Source organism: Phyllobates terribilis, unplaced genomic scaffold (genome assembly GCF_046119375.1).
Source record: "Phyllobates terribilis strain yellow unplaced genomic scaffold, ASM4611937v1 Scaffold_5__5_contigs__length_657084704, whole genome shotgun sequence".
Taxonomy (NCBI): Eukaryota; Metazoa; Chordata; class Amphibia; order Anura; family Dendrobatidae; genus Phyllobates; species Phyllobates terribilis.
This window is the reverse complement of record NW_027362765.1, coordinates 100,734,847-100,756,800: the sequence shown is the minus strand read 5'-3', so window position 1 is coordinate 100,756,800 and position 21,954 is coordinate 100,734,847.

The window sequence follows — 21,954 nt, the reverse complement described above, 5'->3', positions numbered from 1 at the left end:
ACTACACAAAATCCACATAAACAGATTTCTTCACTGCAGGTATCATTTAAATTAGTGTAACAGCGCCAATATGGGCATGTGTGTAATTTACTTAGCAAAATCCGTCTGAAAGGTTGTCTTTAAGCTCTGTATAACATCACCCCCACCACTGATTGGCAGCTTTATGACCATATACAGTGTACACAGAAAGCTGCCAAGTGGTGGGGATGGGGTTATACAGAGCTCATGAATATGGAGGACTACCTGGCAGCAGATTTACTAGTCCTCTAATGATAATCCCCTGCTGATAAAACAGTGATTTTATCAAAGTACACTAAGCAACCCAGTAAATGACACATTGCTGGAAATAGGGTCTCTTGCTCTGCCTACATTATGCTCTCAAATTAGTTAGCAAAATTCTGGTGACAGTTTCCCTTTAATGATGATGTGTAAAAAGTTAACATCTATTGTCCCTAACATATACGGTATCCTTCATACCTGGGACAAATATGTGTGTACCTGTCAGTTGCGGCAATACTTTTTAACAAGTGGTTAGGGTTCACGTGACATCATGACATTGTGGGCCCAAGTAAATGCTAGATGCGTTTAAGATGTTGGACAGCCATCCAAAGAAATGAAGACTGTCTTGGGCCATCTGTCACAGTGGACCAGATGGGACACCAAACCAGGGCAGAGCAAATCTTTTTGCTTAGCTTTACTGCCTTATAAGAGGGTACAAAGTTATAGTCTTTATACAGGGTGTTGTAGTTCTTGTTGTACTTTTGAGGTTAATGGCATATGTTTCAAAACGCAGCATGCACTAGGTATGACATATTTTCTAGAATTTTTCATATAACCTTCCGTATAGAAATGTAGGAATAAAACGCTTGTAAAAAAAATGTGATAAAATACTCTAAAACCAGGGATTTTTTAAAAAGCTGCGTAAACTGTGAAGAATATTGAAGATATAGTCCCATGTCAATCATTGTGCCCTGTTTGGCGGGGAATTATAGAGGTCTACAATGTACAGCTGTAACCGGACACTTCGGCAGCTAAAGAAGAAGGGAGGGGGCTGAGGGACAGTGAGTGACAAAACTCCCCACCTTCTGCTGTGGACCTGCCACAGGAAGACCCCTTGTGGACCCGAGCCATGTGGCATTTCCCTTGTGTCAGACAAGTATAATTCAATATCAAGAGAATATAGTCGGCACTCTGTATAGCTAGGGTGGTGCACGTGGAAAACGATGTTTCTAGGAAAAGCAAATCCCGGCACTCATGTGTTGATGGTTGATTCATTTATTCCACAACTCACAAGATGTTTCAGCCTGTCCAAGGCTTTTTTCAATTCAATACTGAGTTATGGGAATATGATACATCCCAGCGATACACCAAATAGATTTTTGGAATCACATGAACAGAAGGAATGTCACCCTGGCTCCCAGCACAGTCTAGCACGCAGGAAGGGGGAGATACATGACACAGCCTTTCGGAAACCCCTAGGACCACTGTGTTTGGTCCCCCCGCGTAGCAGGGGCCCTGCTGGATCCGATGACACCAGAACTGGCTCCCTAAGACCATCGATTAAGGAAGTATAGCCTGTTTTAATTTTTGGAGTTTTCAGATGAGAGGCAGGGGGTGGAAATTTAGGTCTAGACAGGGGGCAGGAGGGGAAGTGAACCCGAGGGGTTAAAAGCTCCAGCAGCCCTAGCTCAGTGTCTTTTTCCTGAGAGCTCATGACGATAAATCTTGTGGGAGAAGTCCTGCAACAAAGAGGAGCACAAGCCTCCCATGTGGCCGCCCCTCCTCCACAAACCAGGCCTTGTAACTGACTCTTAATAACTGCTTATATCTTTTGTACCACTACTATTGTTTTTGCATCTGTGACCATTATGTATGTATAATCCTTATGTAAATAGCGTATTGTCTAGTGTGCCCTTAAGATGATTAAATATATAATTTAACCTTGTGTTGCTCTTTTACATCGATCCACGAACTCTCACGTCCGTTGTTTGGTCCAACGAACACGCCACCAGGCTGGTTTCTGGCTTGATATAATCCCCTGATCCTAGCGGGAATTATATCTAATAGTAACTGGTGGCAGCTCTATCAGGCCAACTAGGTTCGACCTCGCTGGGGCTAGTGAAGGGGCCTCTCAGCCTGTCAGGGGTGTGATCAAGTGTGATGGCATGTCAGTGACTGAGTGGGCCACCTCTTCTCACTACCGGTGCTTTCCTGTACACGTTGTTACGCTCGCGCCCGGACTGACTGGCCTGAGCGTGATTAGTGATCCCACTGTACCATGAACCGAGAAGTGCCTGGAGGGGCGTAACTAAGTATCAACCCGATCTGACCAAGATAGCACGGCGGCTCAGTCGACTCCGTGAACCAAGGAGGAACCGAGCAGAGGGACCAGGTGCTACTCCAGGTCAGACACCGGTCACAGCTGTTGACCCACATCGGGGAATGCAGGAACAGGCAGGTTAGACTGGCACATAGGCAGGTGGGTACTGGCTAACACAGCTGGTATGCAGACAGGTGGATATTGACAGGCACAGCTGGTATGCAGACAGGTGGGCACTGGCAGACAGGTGGGCACTGGCAGGCACGGCTAGCATGCAGACAAGTGGGCACAGGCAGGCACGGCTGACATGCAGAGAGGCGGGTACTGGCAGGTAGAAACACAGGCAGGATAGGGACCTGTACAGACTGGGACACAGGAACGGAGCTGCAGGTCCGGTAGACGAGCAGAGCAGAGCAAAACCCGCAGATGCGGTAGACAAGCTGAGCAGAGCAAAACCCGCAGATGCGGTAGACGAGCTGAGCAGACCAAAACCCGCAGATGCGGTAGACAAGCAGAGCAGAGCAAAACCCACAGATGTGGTAGACAAGCAGAGCAGAGCAAAACCCGCAGATGCGGTAGACAAGCAGAGCAGAGCAAAACCCGCAGATGCGGTAGACAAGCTGAGCAGAGCAAAACCCGCAGATGCGGTAGACGAGCTGAGCAGACCAAAACCCGCAGATGCGGTAGACAAGCAGAGCAGAGCAAAACCCACAGATGCGGTAGACAAGCAGAGCAGAGCAAAACCCGCAGATGCGGTAGACAAGCAGAGCAGAGCAAAACCCGCAGATGCGGTAGACAAGCTGAGCAGAGCAAAACCCGTAGATGCGTTAGACAAGCTGAGCAGAGCAAAACCCGCAAATGCGGTAGATAAGCTGAGCAGAGCAAAGCCCGCAGATGCGGTAGACAAGCAAAGCAGAGCAAAACCCGCAGATGCGGTAGACAAGCAGAGCAGAGCAAAACCCGCAGATGCGGTAGACAAGCAGAGCAGAGCAAAACCCGCAGATGCGGTAGACAAGCAGAGCAGAGCAAAACCCGCAGATGCGGTAGACAAGCAGAGCAGAGCAAAACCCGCAGATGCGGTAGACAAGCAGAGCAGAGCAAAACCCGCAGATTCAGTAGACAAGCAGAGCAGAGCAAAACCCGCAGATGCGGTAGACAAGCAGGGCAGAGCAAAACCTGCAGATGCGGTAGACAAGCAGAGCAAAGCAAAACCCGCAGATGTGGTAGAACAAGCAGAGTGGAGCAAAACCACAGGTGCGGCAAACAAGCGAAGCAGAGCAGAACCGCCGGAGCAGTGAACAAGCAGAGCAGAAGGTGAAGGCAGACAGGACAGGGCTCTATTCACATGGAACAGACTGGAAAATACAGGAAGATGGTTAAAACACAGGAGGTAGATACGGAGGCAGGGAAAGGGGACAAGCAGAGCCAGATACACACAAGGTACTTACAATGAAGTAGCGAGTGGACACAAAACTCACAAACAGAAGTACAGAGACAACAAGTTGGAGTTAGGTGCAAGTTCAGAAACTGCAGGCAAAGGGAAGGTACGGACATAGAGGTAAACAAGTAACGGGCTAGGACACTGTTCAGACAGGAACTGAACCGGGAATAAGATACAGGAACGAGCCTGGGAACTGAGCCCCCAGGGTGGCGGAAACAGACTATAAGTCAGAGATACAGGTAGCAGCCCTGGGTACTCGGTCCCCAGGGTGGCGGACAGACTAGAGTCAGGACAGGACCTGGCACCTCAGTTGAAAAAGACAAACAGTGAAAGTGTTGCTCAGCCACCTCCTACTGGGTGGAGGGGGTTTAAGTATCCAGTGACTCACAGCAATAGGCTGGGGACGCATTAGGACTGTGCACACGGTAGCTATAAGAAACAAGCAGAAAGCCGCGCCGACGCCCTAAGCAATCATACAAGAGACATGGACACAGCAGGAACTGAAACAGAGTGCAGCATGGACTGACAGGTAAGATTGCGGTCTTGCATGGTGGGAGGTGGTGCACCATGCAAGCACGCCGCCAGGAATGTTACACCCGTGTTGACAGGGGGTGTCTGTGTAGAACTGTACCAATCTGACCTTACGCGTCCTGAGGGGGTGCGGAACGTCACTTTGGTGCAAAGGGCAGATCCGTATCACGTGATCCGTCTGACGTAATTGTGATGTTAGGCAGGTGGCGAGGTGTGGATTCATCACAAGTGGTGGCAGCAGTAGGATTCTGTGGGATCTCTCTCATGCCATTCATCACAAGTGGTAGCAGCGGTGGGATTCTGCGGGATCCCTCTGGTGCCATTCTTCACATAAACATTTTACAAAAGTGTGCATATGTGTAAATCTGTGTGTGTATGAGAGTGTGTATGTATGCGTGAATGTTTGTGTGCTTGAGTGTGTGTCTGATTGTGTATGTTTCTGTATGTCAGTGTGTGTTATATACACTGCTCAAAAAAATAAAGGGAACAATTAATCAACAGAACATAACTCGAAATAAATCAAACTTCTGTGAAATCAAACTGTCTACTTAGGAAGCAACACTGATTGACAATCAATTTCACATGCTGTTGTGCAAATGGAATAGACAATAGATGGAAATTATTGGCAATTATCAAGACACACTCAATAAAGGAGTGGTTCTGCAGGTGGGGACCACAGACCACATCTCAGTACCAATGCTTTCTGGCTGATGTTTTGGTCAATTTTGAAGGTTGGTTGTGCTTTCACACTCGTGGTAGCATGAGACGGACTCTACAACCCACAGAAGTTGCTCAGGTAGTGCAGATCATCCAGGATGGCACATCAATGCGAGCTGTGGCAAGAAGGCTTGCTGTGTCTGTCAGCGTAGTGTCCAGAGGCTGGAGGCGCTACCAGGAGACAGGGGGCTGTAAGAGAGCAATAACCCAGCAGCAGGACCGCTACCGCTACCTCCTCCTTTGTGCAAGGAGGAACAGGAGGAGCACTGCCAGAGCCCTGCAAAATGACCTCCAGCTGGCTACAAATGTGCATGTGTCGGCACAAACGGTTAGAAACCGACTCCGTGAGGGTGGTATGAGGGCCCGACGTTCACAGATGGGGGTTGTGCTCACAACCCAACACCGTGCAGGACGCTTGGCATTTGCCACAGAACACCAGGATTGGCAAAGTCGCCACTAACGCCCTGTGCTCTTCACAGATGAAAGCAGGTTCACACTGAGCACATGTGAGAGACGTGACAGAGTCTGGAGATGCCGTGGAGAGCGATCTGCCGCCTGCAACATCCTTCAGCATGACCGGTTTGGCAGTGGGTCAGTAATGGTGTGGGGTGGCATTTCTTTGGAGGGCCGCACAGCCCTCCATGTGCTCGCCAGAGGAAGCCTGACTGCATTAGGTACCGAGATGAGATCCTCAGACCCCTTGTGAGACCATATGCTGGTGCGGCTGGCCCTGGGTTCCTCCTAATGCAGGACAATGCCAGACCTCATGTGGCTGGAGTGTGTCAGCAGTTTCTGCAAGATGAAGGCATTGAAGCTATGGACTTAAAGTTCAGATATACGTCACTCCGGATAGGTTACGGTGCACGGAAAGGAAACCACTCCTAAATATTACGAATATAGAATCCGGCACTCATTCAATGGTATGAGATATGATTTTTAATCAATTAAAGTTCCATTAGAAATTCATGAAATGCAATCCACAACATGTGACGTTTCGGTCGTTCAGCCACGACCTTCATCAGACTCAGATTGCTATAGAAGTGGGACGCCAGTAATAGGAGCGCTATGTGGAAAAGGCATGTATGCCACATGGAAGTGCGCACTTCCAAGTAGCATATATGCCTTTTCCACATTGTGCTGCTATTCCTGGCGTCCCACTTCTATTGAAGCTATGGACTGGCCCGTCTGTTCCCCAGACCTGAATGTGATTGAGCACATCTGGGACATCATGTCTCGCTCTATCCACCAACGTCACGTTGCACCACAGACTGTACAGAAGTTGGCGGATGCTTTAGTCCAGGTCTGGGAGGTGATCCCACAGGAGACCATCCGCAACCTCATCAGGACCATGCCCAGGCATTGTAGGGAGGTCATACAGGCACGTGGAGGCCACACACAATACTGAGCCTCATTTTGACTTGTTTTAAGGACATTACATCAAAGTTGGATCAGCCTGTAGTGTGTTTATCCACTTTAATTTTGGGGGTGACTCCAAATCCAGGCCTCCACTGGTTAATAAATTTGATTTCCATTGATGATTTTTGTGTGATTTTGTTGTCAGCACATTCAACTTTGTATAGAACAAAGTATTCAATGAGAATATTTCATTCATTCAGATCTAGGATGTGTTATTTGAGTGTTTCCTTTATTTTTTTGAGCAGTGTATATATATATATATATATATATATATATATATATACAGTACAGACCAAAAGTTTAGACACACCTTCTCATTTAAAGATTTTCTGTATTTTCATGACTTTGAAAATTGTACATTCACACTGAAGGCATCAAAACTATGAATTAACACATGTGGGATTATATACTTAACAAAAAAGTGTGAAACAACTGAAAATATGTCTTATATTCTAGGTTCTTCAAAGTAGCCACCTTTTGCTTTGATGACTGCTTTGCACACTCTGGCATTCTCTTGATGAACTTCAAGAGGTAGTCACCGGAAATGGTTTTCACTTCACAGGTGTGCCCTGTTAGGTTTAATAAGTGGGATTTCTTGCCTTATAAATGGGGTTGGGACCATCAGTTGTGTTGTGCAGAAGTCTGGTGGATACACAGCTGATAGTCCTACTGAATAGACTATTATTATGGCAATAAAAAAGCAGCTAAGTAAAGAAAAACGAGTGGCCATCATTACTTTAAGAAATAAAGGTCAGTCAGTGCGAAAAATTGGGCAAACTTTGAAAGTGTCCCCAAGTGCAGTTGCAAAACCATCAAGCGCTACAAAGAAACTGGCTCACATGAGGACCGCCCCAGGAAAGGAAGACCAAGAGTCTCCTCTGCTTCTGAAGATAAGTTTATCCAAGTCACCAGCCTCAGAAATCGCAGGTTAACAGCAGCTCAGATTAGAGACCAGGTCAATGTCACACAGAGTTCTAGCAGCAGACACATCTCTACAACAACTGTTAAGAGTAGTGTTGAGCCACCCCCGTAGTGTTCGAGTTCGGTTCGGTTCGTCGAACACCCGTGTGTTCGCCGAACTGTTCGTCGAACTGTTCGTCGAACACCTTCGAACACCGTTAAAACCAATGGCAGGCAAACAAAAACACATAGAAACACATAGAAAACACCTTCAAAGGTGTCCAAAAGCTGACAAACTGCTCAGAAGACACAACTAACACATGGAAAAGTGACAAGTACATATAGTCATGCGAAAAGAAAAGAGGTGGAGGAGTAAAAGGAGGGGGAGACACAGATATAGGCATGTCATGCCCTTCTAAAATCCAAAAAGTGAGAAGCCGACACGTTCAGTCCGCTCCTGCCCGTGCCACCTCCGCGTCGCCGGGTTTGTGCCAGAGCCGCGGTGAACCCTGACGGCCAGCCCCCCTCTCCCAATACTGGTGCCTGTCCGCTGGTGGGTCGAGCGAGCTCCCCTGTGGTGGAGGCAGCTCTAAGCTTTTTAATTTAAATTGTCTCTCTAATTTGAATGAATACACTTTAAATCCATTTACAAGGATCTATTGGAGGGCAAGTCTCATGCCAGCAGCCGCGTAATTCCAGCTCCAGTAGCGTCCACTAAAGCTGCTGCAGTTAAAAAGCTTTTATAAGGATCGAGCTCGGCTGTCCACCGCAAGGCATCCTACTGCCAGTCCCAGCCCCTATGCCTTGGGGTGCCTCCTGATGCTCTTCACTGAGTATCCCGTGGTCCCGAAGCATTTCCTTTGAAAAAATTAAGTGTCCAAACTACAGGTGGTGTAGCTTGCTTAACAGCCGGGATAATCCGCTGACTAGCAGACACTGCTACTAGGCACAAAGTATTTCCTGGGCTAGATGCAGTTAAAAATTTGTAATTAGATACTCTCGTTGGATGCTGAGAAAGCATTCCATAGAGTCTCCTGGCACGCCATATATGATTCTCTTAAAAAGCTTGGGGTAGGGGTCTAGGGGACCCTTTTATAGCCAAAATCACGGCCCTGTATCGCAATACGTCACCTAGGCTGAAGATAAATGGAACTGTAGCACCCTGAGGGCTCGGTTGCTACAGAGGTATTGCACCTCACCCAGAGGTGTGATATCTCACTCTCAGATAAGGATGTAGTGTGGATCAGGACCCGACACCTGCATGCATTACACCACATTGCCGTGGGGCAGGGCGACCAATATGCCCCTGAGATGGGCACGACAGTCCCTGTCCCTGGCTGGAGTGGGGGGAGGGAACACTGAGGAAGGGGAACCCTGTAGTGCAGGAGCAGGGAGGAAGCAGTTCCTGGGTGCATTGAGAAGGGAGTATAAAAGGTGGGCACCATCTTAGTTCAGTGCAGAGAAGTCTGAGCAGAAGTGGCAGGGAGCAGGGGCTCTGCATGAGCTCTGCACCGGAGGCGGGCCTAGTAACAGAGGCCCAGGCCTGGAAGAGGGAGAAGGAAGGAAGAGGAGCGGAGAAGGCTCCAGGAACGAGGAACGAAGGGATCCCAGGGGTGCGGACGGGCGAGTCGCCACCGCACGCCCGAATCCACCTGCGTGGAGGGGTCAGGCCAAAGGGGGAGACCGGTCCCCGAAACTAGTGGAGGCAGGAAACGACCCTCAGCTAGAAACAGGAGGCTGTGACATTTTATGTGGCGCAGCCCCTCGCTACACCCGCTAGGAAGGCACCACATAGGGTCAGGGAAACTGGCGCCAAGTTTACCAAGAGGAGGCCCGAGGCAGCCGGACAGAAGGGTTGGTAAGAAAGGCCAGACAAAGGACACACAAAGGGGGTCCTGTGAAGCGCTCCAAAGTTATCTGGGAGTTGTCTGAGCCCCTCACCTGGTGAGCACAGTACGACGTGGGCAGCCGTTACCTGCAGACGTGGTCTGGATAATAAGAACTGTGAGTAAAGGCCCTGGACTGCATCACTGACTCCGTGTCGTTACTGCTGCTGCCCTGCACCATCACCCCCATCCTCCGCATACACTGCCCTGAGGCTATACTCCTCCCGTGGGGAGTTATGCTACGCTCTGCTGCACCCACAACACCAGCCTCAGCGGTCTGCCCTGGAGCGGCGGTTCACTCTGACCGCAATCCACGGGTGGCGTAGTCGGACATTTAAACATCAAAACCACATAAATAGTTCCGCCACTGGTTTGACCGCCCTGAGCCACGGAACCGGGTCGCTGCCACGGAGACTACAACCACCAGCATCCACCAAAAAGGGTCCGACTCCGGGTGTCCCAAGGCCCAGGGGGCGCGTCAGAACATTTTCATCACCTTTCACAATCACCAATGGGACAAGGCAGGGATGTTCTCTGTCCCCTCTCTTATACATCCTAGTGACGGAGCACCTGCTCTCATCAATTCGCCATAACCCCAATATTAGGTGGATTAAGGTGGGAGGCACCGAGTACAAGTGCTCTCTATTTGCTGATGATGTCCTAGTATATATCACTCAATCACATATATCCATCCATGCTGTTATGGCTGAAATAGATCAGTTTGTTACATGGTCAAATTTTAAAATCAATGCAGCGAAGTCTGAGGCCCTCGATGTCTCTCTCCCCAAATCCATATAGGATTCCATCCAGTCCAACTTTCCCTTTGCCTGGCCCTCACAGGGTATCAAATACTTAGGAATTCCTATTCATAGAGACCTCTCCCATCTATGTTATCTTAATTTTGGGCCCTTTATTGAACAACTCCATACAGACCACGGTTGGCAAGTTAGAACTGTAAGATTCACTACGTGAACCACTGGTGTTTTGTGGAAAAGCACATGTACACTGTGTTCCAAATTATTATGCAAAAAGTGTTTAGGAGTGATAAGGGAAGAATTTGTTTGTTTGTCAGTTAAACTCATTGATGGTGATGTGTGTCAGTGCTCTTTATATCACTGTAAGCAATTGCAGACACCTGTGCTAATTAGTTTGGCAGGTGTGTCCAATGAAAGGCAAGACTACTTAAGAAGGCTGTCTCACATTATTAAGCAGCCTACATTTTCTGCCAAAATGGGAAAGAAAAAGGATGTGTCGGCTGCTGAGAAGCAACAAATTGTGGAGTGTTTAGGTCAAGGCATGACTACAATCAACATTGTGCGATGATCAGGATGAAGTGTCTTGGCAATCAAGAAGTATGTAGCTGATTCACAGTACACACGTGTGCGTGCTGATAAGGGCAAATTGAGGACTCTTTCCTACAGGCAATTACGTCAGGTTGAAAGAGCAGCGGCAAAAAAGCCTTGTCATAGCAGCAGACAAGTTTTTGAAGCTGCTGGTGCCTCCAACGTTCCCCGAACAACAAGATGCAGGGTCCTTCAGAGGTTTGCAGCTGTGCATACGCCATCCTGTCGACCTCCTCTATCCACTTCACACAAGCAGAAACGGCTCCAGTGGGCCAAACATTACATGAAGACTGATTTCAAAACTGTTTTGTTCACGGATGAGTGCCGTGCAGCGCTCGATGGTCCAGATGGATGGAGTGGAGGATGGCTGGTTGATGGACACGCCACGCAAACACGGCTACAGCGCCAACAAGGAGGAGGTGGAGTAATGTTTTGGGCTGGAATCATGGGGAGAGAGATTGTCGGCCCCTTTAGGATCCCTGAAGGCGCTAAAGATGAACTTCATAATGTATGTGGATTTTCTCAAACAGCACTTCCTGCCATGGTTCAAGAAGAAGAACCGTGTATTTCACAGCAAGATCATTTTTTTGCATGATAATGCACCATCTCATGCTGCACATAAAACATCTGCATCTCTGGCTGATATGGGCATAAAAGGGGACAAACTTATGGTGTGACCCCCATGCTCCCCTGACCTCTACCCCATTCAGAACCTTTGGAGCATCATTAAAAGGAGTGTCTATGATGGCGGGAGGCAGTTCACATCTAAGCAACAGCTCTGGGAGGGTATTCTGTCCTCATGCAAAACAATTGAAGCAGAAACCATCCAAAACCTGACAAATTCAATGGACGAGAGAGTTCAGAAGCTCCTTTCGAACAAGGGGTCCTATGTGAAAATGTAACATCACCTAGAATAAAGTTTTGAGTTGAAAACTGTTTGATTTCAGTTTCTAACAACCTGCTAATGCTTATAATTTCAAAAATGACCATTTTTTTGGTCTTTATTAAAATGAAAAGGTTGATCGAAAAGTTTGGGGGATCTAAGAGTGTGGCAACCCAGTAGTCATGATTACTTTGAATTCTGACAATATGAGGGTCATGCTGCAGGTAGTGCAGCAAGAAGGCACTTGTGTCTTGCGCATCTCGGAGCCCCAAAATTATTTTCCGGGCTAGATGCAGCTAAAAATTATTATTAATTTTAAATCTGGTGAAGCTTTAGTATAGATGGCCTAATAGGATCAGTGCTGCACACTGCTACAAAGCCCAAATTATTTTCCAGTCAAGATACAGATAAACATGATTAGTAATTTTAAATCTGGTGGAGCTTATTATAGATGGCCTAATAGAATCAGTGCTGCACACTGCTACAAAGCCCAAATTATTTTCCAGCCAAGATACAGATAAACATGATTAGTAATTTGAAAGCTTAAAACGGTTGGTAGGGTGATTTTAACCAATCATCAAGCTTTTACTCTCCCCAGGATGACACAGGGGTAGAAAAGTCGTTTCGGATCCATGATTTGTTCATCTTTATGAACGTGAGTCTGTCTACATTATCAGTGGAGAGCCGCGTGCGCTTATCTGTCAGCACACCACCAGCAGCGCTGAACACACGTTCAGACAGAACGCTGGCTGCGGGGCATGACAAGATCTCCAAGGCGTAAGTGGCTAGCTCCGGCCATTTATCCAGATTGGAAGCCCAAAAAGAGCAAGGGTCCAGTGACACAGTCATGGCTTCAACAAGGGTATAGGAGAGCGAGGGCTACCTCATGTAATAAATTGTTAGGCCCCATTATTAAATCAAAGGAAAATTTTGGACCACCTAGATTTATCTCCACATATAATCAAGACTGGTCACTTATGAGAACAATTATGCAACGACATTGGTCGATCTTATTGACTGAACCTTCATTGGCTCCGTATATTTCAGCATCTCCTCTTATGACCTCCAGGAGGTGCAGAAATATTAAAGATATTCTGGTTAAAAGTCACTATGTTGCGCCTAGACCTAATCCTTTTGGGTCAAGGGGACCAAGAAAGGGATGTGTGCCATGTGGTCACTGTCTGGCGTGCACCAATGTCTCTCGCAGTACTGAGTTCTCTAACTCCTCGGGAAACCGCAACTATAAGATTAATGAATTCATCTCATGTGGAACCTCTAATGTTGTATACCATGCAACCTGCGGGTGTGGAAAAATATACATCGGACTCACATCTAGAGAAATGCGGGTGAGGATTAGGGAGCATGTGAGAGACATTGGTGCAGCAAGGACGGTGACAGACATCCCTTCTTTAAAAACTATCCCACGCCATTTTAGGCAACATCATGATAGTAACCCCAAAACCTTCATGGTACGGGGAATTGAGGCCATCCATTGTGGCATCCGAGGAGGCAATATAAAAAAACTTCTAGCTCAGAGAGAGGCCAAATGGATAATAGAACTGGGAACTATGTTTCCCAATGGCCTTAACGAAACGTTAAGCTTCGCCCCGTTTTTGTGAACAGTAACCCTTTGGTATATTCATTTTTATTATTTTATGTTTCCACATTTTTAATGTTTTATTATGCTACTTGTCCTGTGTATATTTATTTTTTTCTTTTTCTTCCATAGCTTGATTTATTATCCTGCATCATGAATTGGCATCATCCTTCAATTTATGAATTCATACCACTTTGACTGGATTTACAATTGTCATTTGGTGCCTTCTCCTACAAATATATGTATTAGTTGTTGCCATTAATCTGTGTTGAATGGTGTGCGCGTGTGTGCTGCGCTGTCTGTTGTCCCCTCTCCGCCCCCGGCATCTGTATGGAGCCTGTTTGTTGTCTGGGAGCTATGGTTACCCACCTCGCTCTTCCGGACACGTGCAGTCTGCCTTGATAGCCGTGGGCGGTGCGGCTGACGCACACGGCTCAGTGCGCATGCGCCGATATACCATTACGTGATTGGTCCATTGTGACCATGTGATCGCAGGTCCTGAACATACTTAAATCGGCATGGAAGGTCCTTTTCTGCATTCCCCCCGAGGAAGCGATCAAATACACAAAGCGAAACGTGCGTTGGGGATTTTTTTCTTGTGTGGCTGCTATTTAACAATGGGTAAGCGTGCAATATCATGATTTGAATTCTGATCTTAGGAGTCTATGTGCTTATACGATTTGTTATACTTAATATACAAAATGTTCTTTAGAACTTTAGACTTTCTTTAGACTTTTACCGTATACAGCACTTTGACAACTATCCCACGAAGGGTTTAATATTGCGGCACTTGTTTTTATCCATTGTTACCTTTACTCTTTATGATTGGTGTATCTACATATATGTATTTATGCAGCCCCACTTTTCATGCCGGGTTGTTCCTTCTTGTATGTCCTATGTCTGTATATGTTTAATAAAATATCTGCCTTTTTATCATTGCCAACAAAACTCCTGTGGTTTGTGGTAGCATGCTTACTTGGAGATACTCCTGTACCATCGTCTCTAGGCGTTGACTATGTGTCAGACTTCTTGTCTCCTGTGGCCTTGCAAAGGATGGGCTAAAAAAGTGGTGAAATGATTCCGCAAAATTGATGTTACCAGCAGATACTGTGGTTCTGTTACGGTTTGAGTGCTGAACACTTGACGGTCCCACGGTTGGCAAGTTGGAACTGTGAGATTCACTACGTGCACCACTGGTATTTTGTGGAAAAGCACATGTAAGATTCTGCAACAGTCTCTGCTGATACTCCTGCATGCGTGCATCCCTTTCTATGGCAGGAATAATTTCTGCAAATTTACTTTTGTACCGGGGATCTAACAGTGTGGCAACCCAGTAGTCAGGATTATTTCTAATTCTCACAATTCGAAGGTCATGTTGCAGGTAGTGCAGCAAGAAGGCACTCATGTGTGTTGCGCATCCAGGAGCACCAAGTCCCTGTTGTGTTGGTGGCGAGGTAACAATCATGCTTCCTTCCTCTGTCCTCTCCCCCCAACCTCGCACAACAGAAATGTGATCAAGGTCTCCCTCATCTGATGAGTCTTCCATCAGTTCGTCCTTCACTTCTTCCTGGGCTCCTGCACCTTCCTCACTAGTTTGGCTGCTACCATGCGCCCTGGTAAAACCATCTCCCCCACCCTCACATGCCTGCCGCCTTGGTGCTGCCGACCGTCTGGACCTTGCAGATGTTAGCCCTTCCGCATACAACTCCTCCTCCTCTACTTCCTCCACCTCCTCTTGTGCCACCACCTGACTCCGAATTCTGTTTAACATGTGCTCCAGCATGTAAATCACCGGAATAGTCATGCTGATAATGGCATCGTCAGCACTAAACATCTTCGTCGCCATTTCAAAACTGTGCAGAAGGGTGCATAGGTCCCTGATCTGAGACCACTCCTCCAGCATGATTTGCCCCACCTCTGGATCTCGTTGGCCCAGGCTATACGTCAGAACATATTGCACCAGGGCTTGTCGGTGCTGCCACAGTCGCTGCAACATGTGCAGAGTTGAATTCCACTGGGTAGGCACATCGCATTTTAGCCGGTGAAGTGGCAGGCCCAACGACTTCTGTAGAGATGTAAGTCGCTGAGCTGCGGGATGCGAACGGCGGAAGTGAGCACACAGCGACCGTGCCCTCTGCAGAAGGCCATCTAGTCTGGGATAGTGGGCTAAAAATTGCTGGACAACCAGGTTCAACACGTGAGCCATACAAGGCACGTGTGTGACATTGCCCCGGCGAAGGGCCGCACGCAGGTTTGCAGCATTGTCGCACACGGCCTTCCCTGGTTTCAGGTCCAGTGGAGACAACCATTCATGAAATTGGTTCTCCAGAGCTGACCACAACTCCTCAGCTGTGTGACTCACATTTCCCAGACATTTCAAAGTAAAAACCACCTGATGACGTTGAGCCCTACTGCCAGCATAGTAAGTAGGTGTGCAGGATCCCTTCTGCGCAGTTAGAAAGCTTGTGGCATGACCAGACAGGCTTTGGGTGCAGGTGGAAGACCGAGAGGAGGTTGAGGAGGCAGAAGCAGTGGAGGAACTTTGACATAAAGAGGATTGACGCACAACTCGTGGGGACGGCAAGACTTGGACAGCAGCCCCTTGTCCTGCTGTCACCATAGTTACCCAGTGCCCAGTCAGCGACATGTAACGCCCCTGTCCATGCCTACTCGTCCAAGTGTCTGTGGTGAAATGCACCCTGTCACACACAGAGTTTCTCAAAGAAGTGGTGATGTTGTGTGCGACATGCTGGTGGAGCGCAGGCACACCTTTCTTTGAGAAGTAGTGCCGACTGGGCATCTGGTACTGGGGCACTGCGACGGACATAAGGTCTCGAAAATCCTCTGTGTCCACCAGGCGGAAAGGCAGCATTTCTGTAGCCAAGAGCTTGCAGATGGTGAAATTCAACCTCTTAGCTTTCTCATGGCTAGGAGGAAATGGTCTTTTACTTGTCCACATCTGAGGGACCGAGGGCTGGCTGTTGTGCTTAGACGGGGTTGATAAGGTTGTCCCCGGCAAACTGCCGGTCTGTGAGGAAGATGCAGGCGGACATGTTAGGTTGCCTTGATCCAAAGGTGGTGCTATCGATGTCGGACAGCGCTCAACACCAGCTGGTGTTACCACCTCCAAAGAAAATGATGACCTGCCAATCACGCTGGCTGTTGCGGGTAAAGAGGTGGCAGGTCTGCGCCCCAAAACAGGTGTGACTGCTGTCCCCCCAGTCACAGAGGATGAAGAGGCCGCGGATGCACAAGATATGGCAGACGGTGGTTGGCCCGGCCGGCTAGGCCGCATTGTAGCACACTGAGCTTCCCACTGCAACTTATGCTTCATGTCCATGTGCCGGTTCATGCATGAAGTACTCAAACTATGTATTTTTTGGCCTCTACTTAGCTTTTGCTGACAAATGTTACAGATAACACGAGTTGGGTCATCTTTATCGATCTGAAAAAATGCCCAGGCTATGCAAGGCTTAGCACCCATGCGACCTGAAGAGCCACCACGACTTGTGGTGAGAGGCAGAGTTGTGTTTGAGGATGCAGTTGTTGACGTGCTTCCAGTACTACGTCTCTGTCCAGGAAGGCGCAACCTGACCTCGTCGTCACTAGCATCTTCCTCCACCTCCTCTGCTGACCTCATCTCTTGGCTGACTGTGGGTTGACAGTAAGTGGGATCTCCAACCTCATCATCATCACCCTGTGCGTTATCACACCCGTCGTCCTCAGAGCCAACCTGTTCCTGCCCTGACAAAAAACTAAAGTTGTCGCTCCAATCAGGTATTTGAGTCTTATCATCGTCTTCCTCATTGTCTCCACCAACAGGAGTTACAGTTTGGGAATGAGGGTCTACATTATGGTCAGAACCTTCTGCATCTGGTCCTGCATCCGACTCATAAAGATTCTGGGCATCAGTGCAGATCATTTCCTCGTCTGGATTCACAGAAGCGCTGGAGTCGACCTCTGATTCCCAGGCTATAGTATGAGTAAACAGCTCTGCAGACTCAACCATCTGTTCTACCTCATACTCAGACGGGCAGCTGGAGATTTGGGAGCTGTGAGGAAGCAAGTGCGATTGGGGTGACACCTTTGAGGACTGAAGTATTTGTTATGTTGAACTTGATGTGGAGGAGAGCCCACTTAAAGGAGCACTTGATATCCGTTGAAGCACCTGCTGTGTTTTTTGTGCCTCATCTGGAATTTGTAGCGATTGGCGTGGCCGTAAGAAAGGGATCTTATCACATTGTCCGCTAAAAGAAGTAGACATTTTAGTTTGGCTGGAAGATGGTCTTTCTTCTGCAGATGTTACTGTTGCTTTAACACCTACCCCACGGACACAACCTTTTTTCCCCTTCCCAACACGCCTATTCCCCTTTCAACCAGCAGCAGGCCTTTTTACACTCATTTTGGTGGTTAACTAATTCACAACTCTGGAGTTGTTTGCACAAAAAAACAATGGATGGGAACCGAGCAGAGCTGAGTGGCCAAACTGTGGTATTAGGCCAAAACTATTGGCTGGGTTAGATGCAGAAAAAAATTATATTCAATTTGCAACCTGATGGAGGTCAGTATAGATGGACTAATAGAACAAGTCCCACACACAGCTAGAAGCCCAAATATTTTTTCAGAGCTAGATGCAGACAAAAAATTATTTTGAATTTGCAACCTGATGGAGGTCAGTATAGGTGGACTAATAGAACAAGTCCCACACACTGCTAGAAGGCCCAATATTTTTTCAGAGCTAGATGCAGAAAAAAATTATATTCAGTTTGCAACCTGATGGAGGTCTGTATAGATGGATTAATAGAACAAGTCCCACACACAGCTAGAAGCCCAAATATTTTTTCAGAGGTAGATGCAGATAAAAATTATTTTTAATTTGCAACCTGATGGAGGTCAGTATAGATGGACTAATACAACAAGTCCCACACACAGCTAGAAGCCCAATATTTTTTCAGAGGTAGATGCAGAAAAAAATATATTCAGTTTGCAACCTGATGGAGGTCAGTATAGATGGAGTAATAGAACAAGTCCCACACACAGCTAGAAGCCCAAATATTTTTTCAGAAGTAGATGCAGATAAAAATTATTTTTAATTTGCAACCTGATGGAGGTCAGTATAGATGGACTAATAGAGAAAGTCCGATACACTGCTAGAAGGCTAAATATTTTTTCAGAGCTAGATGCAGATAACAATTATATTCAATTTGCAACCTGATGGAGGTCAGTATAGATGGACCAATAGAACAAGTCCCACACACAGCTAGAAGCCCAAATATTTTTTCAGAGGTACTGTAGATGCAGATAAAAATTATTTTGAATTTGCAACCTGATGGAGGTCAGTATAGATGGACTAATAGAGAAAGTCCCACACACTGCTAGAAGGCCAAATATTTTTTCAGAGCTAGATGCAGAAAAAAATTATATTCAGTTTGCAACCTGTTGGAGGTCAGTATAGATGGACTAATAGAGAAAGTCCCACACACTGCTAGAAGGCCACATATTTTTTCAGAGGTAGATGCAGAAAAAAATATATTCAGTTTGCAACCTGCTGAAGTTGTATGGCAGATCCCTGTACACATTTAGGCTCAGGCCACATGCGTCATTCCACACTGAGATCTCAGTGTCACATTGCGACATCTCATCTAATGATTCCCTACGGTATCACAGTGTGAATTGCGTCCGAGTGAGACTACGAAAAAAGTCACAAATGTTCCAGATGTGTTGGATTATTTATTTCTTGTCACAAGTCACATGCCACTTACTTGCCATGGACTTCTATGCGACTTGTCTGCTTTGGCTCTATATTTCTGCCATAGTAAGTCGTGGACAAGCTGCACAAATGTTTTTGGCTGTGTGACTTGTCTGGTGACCCATGTCGTCGTGTGTCCCTGGCCAGATGGATCGGCAGTGATGGGGCAGCGAGGAGACCAAAAACGGCAGTGACATTTAATTGTTAAATTGGTGCCTGATTTTGCAGGAGGATAATTGGTTCGACCATTACACCCGGCTGCACAGTTTTCCTATTTGGCTGTAAATTATGTTTACCATATATATATATATATAATTATCATTGTTTTATTGGGCTTCACCTGTGCTAGCTAAAAAATACAGCAATTAGCAGCAAAAGCACTGGTGTTTTTTGCTGGACGCTTCTAGGCTGCATGACAACTGCTATGTGTGAACAGCTCCTCACTGTGAAGTTCATATGTTGGATCACATGGACCTGTCTGGTGAGGAAAGCGTTAAAGATTTCAGATCCCACTGTGGAGGAGGCGGATCTTCTCCTATAAACACCAGGAAGAAAGCACAAGCTCTTGATAAAGGTGTCACCATCTTGTAGGAGGAGGTTTAGTAGCTGCAGAGTTTCTGGAGGATTTAGCTGGAGACTGTTAGTATAGCTGAGCTGTACCGCCTTATATCAGGGCATAGGGCGGCTTTATATTAGAGCAGGGGAATTCCAGGTGCAATAGTCTGCAAGGACAGATATCAGGATTCATAGGTGACGCATAAATGCAAAAAGTGTGCAAAACTCCCCCTGTCTGCACTGTGGCAACCGTCCCTTTATCCTATAAGTGTCTCATTGTCTTCGGTGTGTAGAAACCTGCACTAATGTCTTGTAGAGCGGCTCTCACCCGAAATTTACCAGTCAGCCCATTAGTATATGTCAGGGAATGGTGCGGCCCTATAGTCAGAGTAGGGTCAGCTCTGACGTACTGCAGTTTATTGCCAATCCTAGATGTGTATTTTCTCCTGTCTGCACGCTCCTCTAATGCTCTGGCAGCAAAACAAAATGCAGTACATTTTTATTTTCTCTAGTTTTCAGGATTGCAAAAATATCTGTGCAAATCTATATATTAATGGGAAACACTCGGGTCGGCATTGAAGCAATGCACAAATTACATCACATATTAATTTTTACTTGCTCAGTGCACTCAGATAATTGATATTGCAGGTGGTCGGTCACCTGTGGGGGCTCAACTTAAATTTTGCAGGTTTTTTCTTTGTCTTTAGCAAAAGATTTACATAGGGCAAAATCAGAACAGTCTCAACACAACAGAATTTTTTAATTTAAGTGCTGCTACATTTCCAGGCTTCCATTAAAAATATGTGGGAAAATCACCAGGAAAATATTATATCCAAAACATGGGGCATTATAAAAAGTCACAAAACACCATAAAAACCAAGTGCTTTGTATGTGGTGCGTTTTATATTTCCCTATACAAATGTGTCCACAGGTATCAAGCTGATCTTATAGCAATGTGGAGATTCCTATTTCCCCCGTCTTCCCCCTCCCAAAAAAAACTAAAAAAATAATCAAATTGGCCTATTATTCCCACTGATTTCCATCAGCCTTTTGATGATATTACAGTAAATCACTGACTGATACCAAGCGGCTTTATAGCCATGTTCCCACATGTGCAAATATAGGGCAGCGGATTAATCTCCGTACTGTCCAGCCGTTCAACAGTGAATATATATTTCTTCAGGAACAAAGATCACATATAACTCTTATTTTCTATATCTTAGGAAGGATCTCAGCATCTTGTGTTTCCTATATCTTATAACAGTGCTTTACTGACCACATAACACTATTGCTGGAGACAGAAACTCATGCACTATTAAACAGTAGTCGTTGCAATATATACAATAATAAGCATTATTCCAACAGTTTCCACAGCTGCCTGCACCAAAACATGTTAAAGGAATTTGCTCTGGTTATTGCGCTTTTGCTGCTTTTTTTTATACATTTACCCCTTTATATGTGTCTGGTGCAGATTTGAGACATTTTTTTCTAAACTCTCCCCCTCTTTGGGCTCTGGCTCTGAGCTGCATGTTTTCAGGCACATGACAGCTGATCTGATCATTTATAGCAGATGAGCATTTCTGCTACACATAGCAAGGCTGAAGCCCTGCTATGTGTAGCACAAGCGATCAGAAAATCACAGCTTCAAGTCTCCTATGGAGACTATTGAAGCATGTAAAAAAAGGTATTTAAAAATACTAAATAAAAATATAAAAGTTACACCTTTTTGCCCCATAAAAAAAAATCAAAAATACACATTTGTTATTTCCGCTTTCAGAAATGCCCGATCTATCAAAATATAAAAATAATTAATCCGATCGGTAAAAGGAGTAACGAGAAAAAAAAATCAAAATGCAGGAATTACAGGTTTTTGGTCACTGCAACATTTCAATAAAATGCAATAACAGGCAATCAAAAGATAGTATGGTAACAATAAAAACATCAGCTCGGTGTGCAAAAAATGCCCAAGATCCCAAAAAATGGAGTGCAGTACGGGTAGCAATTTTTTAAATTTTTTTACAAATTTTGGAATTTTTTAGCACCACTTAAATAAAAAAGAACTTGTACATGTTTGGTATCTATTAACTCATAATGACATGGAGAATCATATTGGTAGGTCAGTCTTAGCATTTAGTGAACATGGTAAAACAAATTCAAAAAAACAATTGTGGAATTGCACTTTTTTTTTGCAATTTCACCTCACTTGGGATTTTTGTTCCCCGTTTTCCAGTACAATATATGGTAAAATAAATGGCGTTATTTAAAAGTATAAGTCGTCCCACAAAAAAACGAGCTTCATATTGATGGAAAAATAAAAAAGTTATGACTCTGGGAAGAAGGGCAGCAAAAAATAAAACGCAAAAATGGAAAATCCCAAAGTGGTGAAGGGATTAATGCAGAAGCCCTGGGTTTCCATACTTAAAAATAAAATTGTGTTTTAGTTCATGCATTTTTTCAGGCTGCTCATGGAAACTTATGGGGGAAAATGCAGCAAAAAACTCATGTTTACATCAATTATTATATTTTGCATTTCGAATTCTCACCAAATTTTTATTATTTATTTTTTTTCCAATAGAGCACAACCTTATGAATTATCCACATGTAAATATAAAAAAA